The following is an 11,795-nucleotide window of genomic DNA, read 5'->3' on the forward strand; positions in this document are numbered from 1 at the left end:
AGTTCCTCCTCGAGCTCGACGCACTCCTCCACAAGCTCGCCAAGACCATCAAGTTCATCAAGAGCATGAAGACAGTGGGAATCCTCCGCGGCAAGAGCAACACGAGGTTGACAACCCTCCGCGTCAAGAACACCACGAGTTGAACAATCATCTACAACATGGGCGTCATCATCCCCGACCCCAACACAATTAAGAACAACGCTATGGCAAGCTCAAGTTCACCATGCCCAAGTTCAACGGAAGCAACGATCCTGAAGAATACCTTTCATGGGCATTGAAACTTGACAAGATCTTCCGTTTGCACAATTATGAAGAAGAGAAGAAGATCGCGATGGCATCCCTTGAGTTCCAAGACTATGTCCTCATTTGGTGGGAACAAATCATAGAGCGTCGCGAGGCAAGAGGTGAACCACCCATCACTACTTGGTCACAAATGAAGGATGTCATGAGAGCACGCTTCGTACCTACCTACTACAACCACAACCTCTTCAAGAAACTCCAACAACTCAAGCAAGGAACCAAGAGCATTGAAGAATACTATAAGGAGATGGAGATTGCAATGATAAGAGCCAATGTCACGGAAGACGATGAACAAACAATGGCACGCTTCTTGAATGGCCTCAACCATCCCATCAAGAAGATCGCCGACTTCCAACCATACTCAAACCTCATCCAGCTAGTACACCAAGCCATCAAAGCGGAACGCCAAGTGCTAGATGATTTCAAGTATGCCAAGTTCTCGTCCAAGACCTATGGCTCCTCTTATCAAGCTCCCGCGACTTCGGCAACTCCTACCTCAACTAGAGAATCACCAAGTACCGATGACAAGTCAAGTTCCAAGAAAGCTTCGTCAACTACAAACCATCCTCCTACGAGCAACTTCAAGCCGAGAGCTTCTTCATCATCTACCCCGACCGATGAGACCGTCAAGACGAGTTCCTTTGAGTGTTTCACTTGCGGAGGCCGAGGCCACAAGTCCTACGAGTGCACCAACAAGCGAACCATGGTCTTCAACGATGATGGCACTTATGACTCCATGAGAGAAGGCAAAATGGAAGCCCTCGAGCAAGTCGCCATGCACCGCCAAGTGAACAATAAAGAAGAACAAGTCTTTTGTGATGAAGTCTCAAGTCCCGCACTTGTTGTCTCCAAAGTCTTGACCCTCCAACATCACCAAGAAGAAGAACAAAGATGCAACATATTCCACACCAAGGCCGGCATCAATGGACGATCCATCAAGGTCATCATCGATGGAGGAAGTTGTCATAATCTCGCAAGTGAAGAACTTTGCTCCAAGCTCCAATTGCCAAAGATGAAGCATCCACATCCATACAAAGTGCAATGGCTTAGCGACACCGGCACTATCCAAGTCGAGCACCGAGTACAAGTCTCCTTCAAGATCGGCACCTATGAAGACACCTTGGAGTGTGACATCATTCCAATGACCGTTTGTCATCTTCTCCTTGGACGGCCATGGCAATTCGATAGAGGAGTCGTACACAACGGCCTAACGAACCACTACATCTTCAAGATGAAAGGCAAGGAGTACATCCTCCGTCCAATGTCGCCAAGTCAAGTGATCGCCGACAAGCATGCCACCCATCATGGATATCATAGTGAGAGAGCGAGCCACCAAAAAGAGAGTGAGCGCCGCAAGCCAAAATCGAGTGTCTCCACGATGAGTGAAAACAAGAACCTAGTTCTATTTGCCACCAAACGTGAGATGAGAGAAGTGTGTGAGAACCCATCTAGTGTCCTACACTACGTCCTCATGTGCAAGGACAATGCACCACAAACTAACACTTCTTACACTCTTCCTCTAGTGTTGTCTTTTCTTTTCCAGGAATTCCAAGATGTTTTCCCCGACGAGCTACCTCCAGGACTACCTCCACTATGAGGCATTGAGCACCGCATCGACATCATCCCCGGAGCACCGCTTCCGAACAACGCTCCCTACCGCGTCAAGTTCTTGAGTTACTTTTGGAAGACCTTATGCGCCAAGCTCGGAATCAAGTTACTCTTCTCCACAACGTACCACCCTCAAACTGACGGCCAAACGAAGGTGACGAACCGTACACTCTCCACTCTACTACGAGTCTTAATCAAGAAGAACATCAAGGAGATGGAGGAGTGCTTACCCATCGCCGAGTACGCCTACAACCGCGCAAGACACTCAACAACCGGCAAGTCTCCTTTCGAGGTCGCTTACGGATTCAACCCATTGTCACCATTGGACATTCTTCCTCTCCCACTCCAAGAGCGCATCAATTTGGACGCAAGTGCGCGTGTGACACATCTCAAGACGGTGCATGAAGATACAAGAAACACCATCGAGTGCCAAGTTCAATGTCTTGCGACCAAGCTCAACTTCAACAAGCAACCTATGTTCTTCAACATTGGTGATCGAGTGTGGCTACACCTTCGCAAGGACCGCTTCCCACAAGAACGCAAATCCAAGCTTCGACCATGAGCGGATGGACCCTTCAAGGTGTTTGCACGCTACAACGACAACGCTTACAAGATCGACCTCCCGCATGATAAGTACAATGTGAGCGACATCTTCAACGTCAAAGATCTCTCTCCCTTCCATGGTGATGAAGAATTTGATCCGAGGACGGATCTTCCCCAAGGGAGGGGACATGATGCGGAGCATCCCAAGGTCATCCCCATGGACCTACCATCGTCTCATCAAGTGCCTAGTGGACCCATGACTCGATCACGTGCAAGAGCTCTTGAAACCAAGGTAACATCTCTCCTCTCACAATTCCACTTCAATGAACATGAAGCATGGCTACTTCCTCATATGGACACTTTGTGCATACTCAAGCACCATGGAGAAGCTAAGGAGCAAGGACAAGAAGAAGAGGAAGATGGACGAGAAGACGGAGAAGAAGGAGGGCTGAAGGAAAAGTCCCAGCCACCGGACGACCGGCCGGGACTGGACGTCCGGCGCTTGAAGCCTCAGCCGAACCCCAACGAGCGGACGTCCGGCCCAGACCGGACGACCGGTGCCCCTGCACCCGAAGCAAACGAGCGGACGTCTGGTCCGGACCGGACGACCGGCGCACCAGCACCCGAGCCAACATCAGCGGAAGTCCGGAGCTACCGGACGTCCGGCACCCCCATCATAGAGCAGAACCAGCGGACGACCGGAGGACACCGGACGTCCGGCAGCTCCTGAGACACTGGACGACCGGTCCCCAGCGGACGTCTGGTACCTGGCTGCGTCCAGATTCGGGCCCAAGGCCGTTGTACCCCTACTTTCGCCCCCATTTGCACTTAGACTATAAATAGACCTCTCCCACCTCCTTTCTAGGGTTAGTATTGGTTTGGCTCATTTTAGAGATAGAGAATTGCTCATCCATATCGGATCTACTCCACGAGAGAGACCGCGGCCCCTCTACGGAGCAGATCCACCTTGGATTCAAGACCCCTTTACGGGAAGATCCCCTTGTGGATTCAAGACCTCCTCACGGAGAAGAATCGGTTACCGTGTATCTCCCTAGTTCTCCGTGGATTCGTGTATCGTTCTATGTACTCGAGGATCTAGCCCATGTGTGACTTATTCGTGTTGGTTTAGTGATTTCCTCTTGTGTTTTCCTTTCGTTCTTCCCCGTTTTCTTCGTGTTTTCCCCGGGATCCGCTCCTTTCGTGAAAGATCGGGCGATTAGGCTCTCTACCCTACATCATTCGTTCACCAACTCACATAACTCATATAATACTATATCGTCAACAAACATTAAGCACGCAGACCCTATGGGTTCGAGAATGATGTAGACATGACTGAGACTCTTCTCCGATCAATAACAAATAGCGGGACCTAGATGCCCATATTGATTCCTACATATTCTATGAAGATCTTTATTGGTTGAACCTTTATGACAACATACGTAGTTCCCTTTGTGTGTCGGTATATTACTTGCCCGAGATTCGATCATCGGTATCTCCATACCTAGCTCAATCTTGTTACCGGAAAGTCTCTTTACTCATTTCGTATATACATCATCTCGTAAATAACTCATTAGTCACTTTGCTTGCAAGCTTCTTGTGATGATGTATTACCGAGAGGGCCCAGAGATACCTCTCCATCACACGGAGTGGCAAATCCCAATCTCGATCCATGCCAACTCAACAGACACCTTCGGAGATACCTGTAGAGCACCTCTATGATCACCCAGTTATGTTGTGACATTTGATAGGAAACAAGGTATTCCTTCGGTATCCGGGATTTGCATGATCTCATGGTCGAAGGAATATGTATTTGACATTAAGAAAGCAGTAGCAATAAACTGAACAATCATATGTATGCAAACGGATGGGTCTTTTCCATCACATCATTCCCCTAATGATGTGATCCCGCTATCAAGTGACAACACATGTTTATGGTTAGGAAACCTTAACCATCTTTTGATCAACAAGCTAGTCTAATAGAGGCTCACTAGGGACATGGTAGTTGTTTATGTATCCACGCATGTATTTAAGTTTCCGGTCAATACAATTATAGCATGAATAATAATCCCTAATCATGATTAAGGAAATATTATAATAACCACTTTATTATTGCATCTAGGGCATATTTCCAACACAACTAATTAAGGAGCACTCCTTGGGAATGCTACAAGCGAATGGTTGAGGAGCGCTCCTTGCGCGACAAGTGTCATGATGTCGCTCGAACTACGTCGGTACTTCCCCAAAGAGGAAGGGATGATGCAGCACAACTACGATAGGTATTTCCCTAAGTTATGAAACCAAGGTATCAATCCAGTAGGAGAACCAAGCAATACTATGTAAACGGTACCTGCACACAAAGAACAAATACTTGCAAGCCGACATGTAAGAGGTGTTGTCAATCCCTCCATCTTAAAAAATAGATTTTTTGTGGTAGATTAGATAAATAGATCTCGATAAAACATGAAATAAAATAAGTAATAAAAAAGTGCAGCAAGGTATTTTTGGGTTTTTGGAATAAGAGATCTGAAAATAAAAGTGTCCAATAATTGATCGGAAAGCAAATATGATAAAGAATAGAACGGGGCCGTATATTTCACTAGTGGCTTCTCTCAAGAAATAGCACATGGAGGTAAAAAAATTACTGTTGGGCAATTGATAGAACTTCAAATAATCATGATGATATCCAGGCAATGATCAATATATAGGCATCACGTCCAAGATTAGTAGACCGACTCCTACCTGTATGTACTACTATTACTCCACACATCGAGTGCTATCCAGCATGCATCTAGTGTGTTAAGTTCATGGAGAAACAGAGTAATGCAATAAGAAGGATGGCACGATGTAGACAAGATCTATTCATGTAGATGAATAGACACCATCATGTTATCCTTAATAGCAGCGATCAATATGTGTCTTGCTGCCCCTTCTCTCACTGGGAACACAGCATGACCAAACCCATCACAAAACACCTCTTCCCATTGCAAGAAAAATTGACATAGTCGGCCTAACTAAACCAAAGATTTGAAAAGAAATACGAGGCTATAAATAATCATGCATATAAGAGATCAAAGAAGACTCAAATAACTTTCATGGTTAAAATAGATCTGATCGTAAACTCAAAGTTCATCGGATCCCAACAGACACACCGCAAAAAGAGTTACATCAAATAGATCCCCAAGAGACCATTGTATTGAGAATCAAAATAAAGAGGGGAAGCCATCTAGCTACCGCCTATGGACCCGTGGGTCTACAATGAACTACTCACGCATCATCGGAGAGGCACCAATGAGGATGATGAACCCCTCCGTGATGGTGTTTAGATATGATCTTGTGGTTCTGGAACTTGCGGTGACTGGAATTGTGTTTCGTCCACTCCCCTAGGGTTTTGGGGACATTTGGGTATTTATAGGGCGAAGAGGCGGTGCGGGAGGCCACCGAGGTGGGCACAACCCACCAGGGCGCGCCCAGGTGGGTTGTTCCCCCTCGGGGCACCCCTCTAGTACTTTGGCACATGTTGTTCCTTCTGGTCCAGAAAAATTCTCCAAAAAGTTTCGCTGCATTTGGACTCTGTTTGGTATTGACTTTCTACGAAGTAAATAAAAGCAAAAAACACCAGCTGGCACTAGGCACTATGTCAATAGGTTAGTCCCAAAAAATGTTATAAAGTTGCTATAAAATGATTGTAAAACATCCAAAAATGATAATATAACAGCATGGAAGAAGCAAAAATTATAGATACTTTGGAGATGTGTCATGTCACATTGACTGGAAAGGGAAAAGGAAAACCCTAAAGCGGAAAGGGAAAACCGGCAACGAACCACATCGACTGGTTTTTGAGCATAGGAGCGCTCCCACGCTCAAAAACCAGTCGATGTGATTGTTGCCGGTTTTCCCTTTCCAGTTTTTGGTTTCGTATGTTTTGCACTTTGCCCCTCATAGTACTTATGTTTCCTGTTTTTCCCTTTCCGTGTGATAACACACAGAAAAGTCCAGCACTAACACACAGAAAAACCCAGCAACCAGGTGGTTAGTTCCCAGTTTTCGGTTTGTTTCCCTTTTTCCCATTATATTTCCTGGAACTGGAGATTTACGGGGTAATACGGGCGGAGGTTTCCAACACTATCAAATTTGATATTTCAAATAAGAAAGCATGAACTTTAGACAATATTACAGCGCCTCTGGTGCATGACTCTTGCTCGCCTTCGGCTCATTAAATTTTCATAGACATCTTGAAGGAGGGGCATAGGTCGAAGTGTGTGTTGGTCATGCAGCGTGTTGGTCGTGCAACCTAGTCATCCGACTTTGCTGGCAAACGACGCCTCCGGCGCATGGCTCCTTCTTGTCTTCGGCTCGTTAAATTTTCGTAAACATCTTGAAGGGGGGCATAGGACAAAGTGTGTGTTGGTCGTGCAGCGTGTTGGTCTTACAGCTTGTTGCATCCGGCTTCACGGGAATATGTTGCCTCCGGCGCACGGCTCCTGCTCGCCTTCGGCTCATTAATTTTTCATAAAGATCTTTAAGGGGTGTGGCATTGGTCGAAGTGTGTGTTGGTCGAAGGGGGTCTTCCAGACACACGGGTGTGCACCACCTAGAGGCACGGGCGAGAAGCATCTGGAGGCATGTGCGTGGCGCGTGAGGTATGGGTGTGGAGCCTCTAGAGGCACGAGAGTGGGTGAAGCCTCTACTACAGGCACATATGTGGGGCTTCTTGAGGCATGGGTTTGAATCATGTGTATGCCCATGTGTGAATTCTTTAGAGGCATGGGCATGTAGCACTAGAGGCATGCGTTTGAACACTTAGTTAGAGATGCACGACTATACATAGACCAACATCATAGTCGTCTAGCTTGCTACATCTGGCTTCGGCGGCAGACAGTGCCTCTGGCACGTGGCTCCTGCTCGCCTTTGGCTCATTAATTTTTCATAAACATCTTGGAGGGGGGCATATGTTTAAGTTTGTGTTGGTCGTGCAACCTAGTCATCCGGCTTGGGCAGCACACTCATACGTCTCCAATGTATCTATAATTTTTTATTTTTCCATGCTATTATATATCAATCTTGGATGTTTTATATGCAATTATATATCATTTTTGGGACTAACATATTAACCCAGTGCCATGTGACAACAGCTATTTTTTGCCTATTTTCGGTTTTCCAGGATATTAGTACCAAATGAGGTCCAAATGCCACGAAACTTTTTGATCATTTTTTCTGGATAAGAGAGACCATAGAAGCTTAGGGAGGAGATCAGAAGGCAAAGGAGTAGACATCAAGGCACTAGGCATGCCCTAGTACCTTGTGGGTCGTCGGGGGGGGGGGGTCCGTTTGACCTAATCCAACTCTATAAATTCTCTGAAATCATGAAACCAACAAAGAGCCACCCAAAATACTTTTTCCGCCGTCGCAAGTTTTTGTTCTTCCATGATCTCATCTGGGGGCCTTTTTTGGTACTGTACCGGAGGGGGAATCGATCATGGAGGGCTTCTACATCAACCTTGCTGCCCTTCTAATGATGTGTGAGTAGTTTATCATAGACCTACGAGTCCATAGCTAGTAGCTAGATGGCTTCTTCTCTCTCTTTGATCTTCAATACAATGTTCTCCTCAATGCTCTTGGAAATTTATTCAATATAATCTTCTTTTGAAGTATGTTTGTTAGGATCCAATGAATTGTGTGTTTAGGATTATATTATTCATCATAAATATTTGAGTATTTTCTAAATTCTTATATGCATGATTATTATAGCTTTGTATTTCTCTTCAATCTATCTATTTGGTTTGGCCAACTAGATTGATTTATCTTGCAATGGGAGAGGTGATTTGTAATGGGTTCAGTCATGCAGTGATCTATATCCCAGTGACAGAAGGGGACAAGACACGTATTTGTGTTGTTGCCATTAAGGGGAAAATGACGGGGTTTATTCATATTTATTGGATTTATTTTGTCTACATAATGTCATCATGTCACCTTTGGGGTTTGGTGAGGGGATGATCACATTGTACAAAGAGCAGAAATAGCAGGGCAGCACAACGATCGACAACTCCCTTTTACCCAGGTTTGGGCCGCTTTGCAGTGTAAAACCCTACTCCTGCTATGGTGTATTGCACTGGGGAACACGAACGAGTGGAGCGCTCAATCCCGGCAAGTGTGCCTCGGGGAGAGCAGTTGTGCGTACACAAGTGTTGGGGGATTAAAGGTTTGAACCCTTTGCAAGGTTACCTCGGGCCTCCTTTTATAGGTTAAGGGGCGACCAGAGTGGCAAAATAGTCATTATGGTATGATTAGATAGCTAGTAGTGCCATCATACCTAACTCTGGCAATTAGGACAAAGCGCATTACATGCACTGCTAGGTGTCATGTTGAGGTTGAAGCCTGGCAAGCCTACCGCGCCACCTATCCATCCTCTCCTTATTAGCATGACACGCCATCTGGATGGGTGTTAATAAAGTTAATCCCTTCTCCAGTAGGTTGCCACGTACAAGATCCACCTAGCCACTTGGGAGCTCAACACCACACCGATTAATGACTAGCGTACGATGAGGTGGAGCGGGGGCTTCTTGGCAGATGCTTGCCGGTACGGAGCCTGCTTCGTCCTGACCTTATCGGACCTGGGAACCTTGCCGGGGCGATATAGTCTTGACCCTCAAGCATGGTGTTCCCAGCCGAGCTCTCCTGCCAGGCAAGAGAGGCCTACCTGAGGGATTCTCTTGTCGTCCTGGTCTTCTTAATGCACTCATTGATCTCACGAAGAGCGGTTTCTCTAGCTTGTCTTATGTTATGTATTGGTATTAAATGTATGTCCAACAGCGCACCTATGCACAAGTCCGGGCAACAAACACAAATATTTGTTGCACCTACAGGATCCCACATGCCTGGTCCATACGTGTCGCCGAGCATCGTTGGGATAGGCCCAATTAATGCACAGGCGTGCATACTGACCTTTCTAGAGCCGACGTTTGTGTTTTTGAGATCTTCTTTGCTTTTTCATTAACCTGGGCTTGGCCTTATTGCCAAGTCTCTTATGGCATCTTCAACATTCAAATGATGCACGCCGTTAACGTTGTAAACCAGGGGCGCCCACGTCCATGGGAGTCCATTAGGGCGTCCGTGTGTGAACCGGGGGTAACTGCCATTTTATCTTTACCTCACCCACTACACTTGTCGTTTCCGCCACGCGCGCCTCATGCATTGCACGAGGTTAGTGGTGGACATGCAGGGTGCAGGAACGTGTGCCTTGGCAGAAAACACAGCACCCGGATTGGTGTGATGGGTCTACCGACGAATCTGGACGCCATTAGGAGCGCAAGGGGTTGGAATGCAGAAGCGGGGCAGTTGCCCCAGGGTAGTGGAGAGCCAGCCCCCCTTATTCCACTTTAAAGGGAGGTGTGGGGGAGTGGCAATGCTCATCCACCATCTCATTCTTCTCCATTCTTGCTTCCATCAAGGCGAGGGGAATGGGCCGAGCTCGTGCTCCTGTCATGGCGACAAGGGCTTCTTCTCGACATCTTGTGCTTGCCTTCGGTGCAGCCGCTGAAGTTGGGTCTAGTGCACAAGGTGGAGCTGTGGGGCGTGGTCGGGGTCAACGCAGCGCCCGCGGCCGAGGCTGACGGAGTGGCGGACTGGCCATTCCTATCCCAACTATTCCAATGCCAATAGCAGGCCACGCGGGGGACACGATGCTAGAGTTCATCGTCAAGCTGCACAATCCTCTGCGCAGTCGTTTGTCGCTCCCTCGTCCCTTTGTCGGGATTATGGACGACGATTAGCCACTTGGTTTGTGGTTGCGCATGAGCGACTGCTGCAACGGCGCCATGCGGGTGGACATTGAGTTCCCCACGCCACACGTCATGCTCCACATGCGTGGCTGTAAAACCTTCGCTCATGCCCACTACCTTACGGAAGGGCACGTCCTCCACTTCTTGGTGGAGCACGATATACTCTCCATCAAGGTCTTCAGATGCTTAGGTCCTCGTGTAGGGTGCTGCACTGAAAGATCGAGTGACGAATAAAGCTCCTCCTCGATCTACAGCGACGAGGAGGACACCGATGGTGAATACGACAACGAGGTGCCCCCGGTCACCAAGCATGAAGGCGATGACTCGGACTCCGGCTGAACGCTAGACGTACCATCACCGTCAACTAGGTGCCAGAAGCACCATCATCTGTAGCTAGACCCTGGCAGAGCGATTTGCGGGGGGTGGTTGGCTTGGTCGTCACCTCCACCTCCATCTAGACCCCAATAGGCTTCCTCGTGGACTCCGGCTTCGTCTTCCCTGCTGGTGTCCCTGCCGAGCCGCATTCCTCTAGTCCTGGCGTGGTGACCAGGGCATCGCCTAGCCGCTCTCCCCATCCCTAGCCTCTTCTTCCTTGCTAGGGTGGTGCCCTACAGATGTAACGCCCTTGACGCGGCTATATCTCCTACGTGTTGAAGCACGACTTAGAGGCATAACCGCATTGAAAGCAATGTCGCAAGTAAGGTAATCTTCACAACAACCCATGTAAATAAATAAAAGGGGAAAAGATACATAGTTGGCTTACACTCGCCACGTCACATAAATACATGAATATCATTACAATCATCCAATACACTCATGGTCCGACTACGGTACCAAAATAAAGATCAACCCCCACATGCGACACGGTCCCCGATCACCCCAACTGGGCACCACTACTGATCATCTGGGAAAGACACATAGTAACGACGAGAGTCTTCATTGAACTCCCACTTGAGCTCAAGCGCATCGTCTGGAACGGTATCATCGGTCCCTGCAACAAGTTTGGAAGTAATCTGTGAGTCACGGGGACTCAGCAATCTCGCACCCTCGTGATCAAGACTATTTAAGCTTATAGGTAAGACAAGGTATGATGTGGAGCTGCAGCAAGCGACTAGCATATATGGGGGCTAACCTATTCGCAAAAGAGAGCGAGAAGAGAAGGCAAAGCATGGACGAACAACTATGATCAAGAAGTGATCCTAGAACAACCTACGTCAAGCATTACTCCAACGCCATGTTCGCTTCCCAGACTCCGCCGAGAAGAGACCATCACGGTTACACACGCGGTTGATGCATTTTAATTAAGTTAAGTTTCAGGTTATCTACAACCGGCCATTAACAAATTCCCATTTGCCCATAACCGCGGGCACGACTTTCGAAAGTTCAAATCCCTGCAGGGGAGTCCCAACTTAGCCCATCACAAGCTCTCACGACCAACGAAGGATATTCCTTCTCCCAAGACAAACCGATCAGAATCGGCATCCTCGTTACAAGACATCCTCGACAATGGTAAAACAAGTCCAGCAAGAACACCCGTTGTGCTGACAAATCCTGATAGGAGCTGCA

The sequence above is a fragment of the Triticum aestivum genome, chromosome 2A (genome assembly GCF_018294505.1).
Source record: "Triticum aestivum cultivar Chinese Spring chromosome 2A, IWGSC CS RefSeq v2.1, whole genome shotgun sequence".
NCBI lineage: Eukaryota > Viridiplantae > Streptophyta > Magnoliopsida > Poales > Poaceae > Triticum > Triticum aestivum.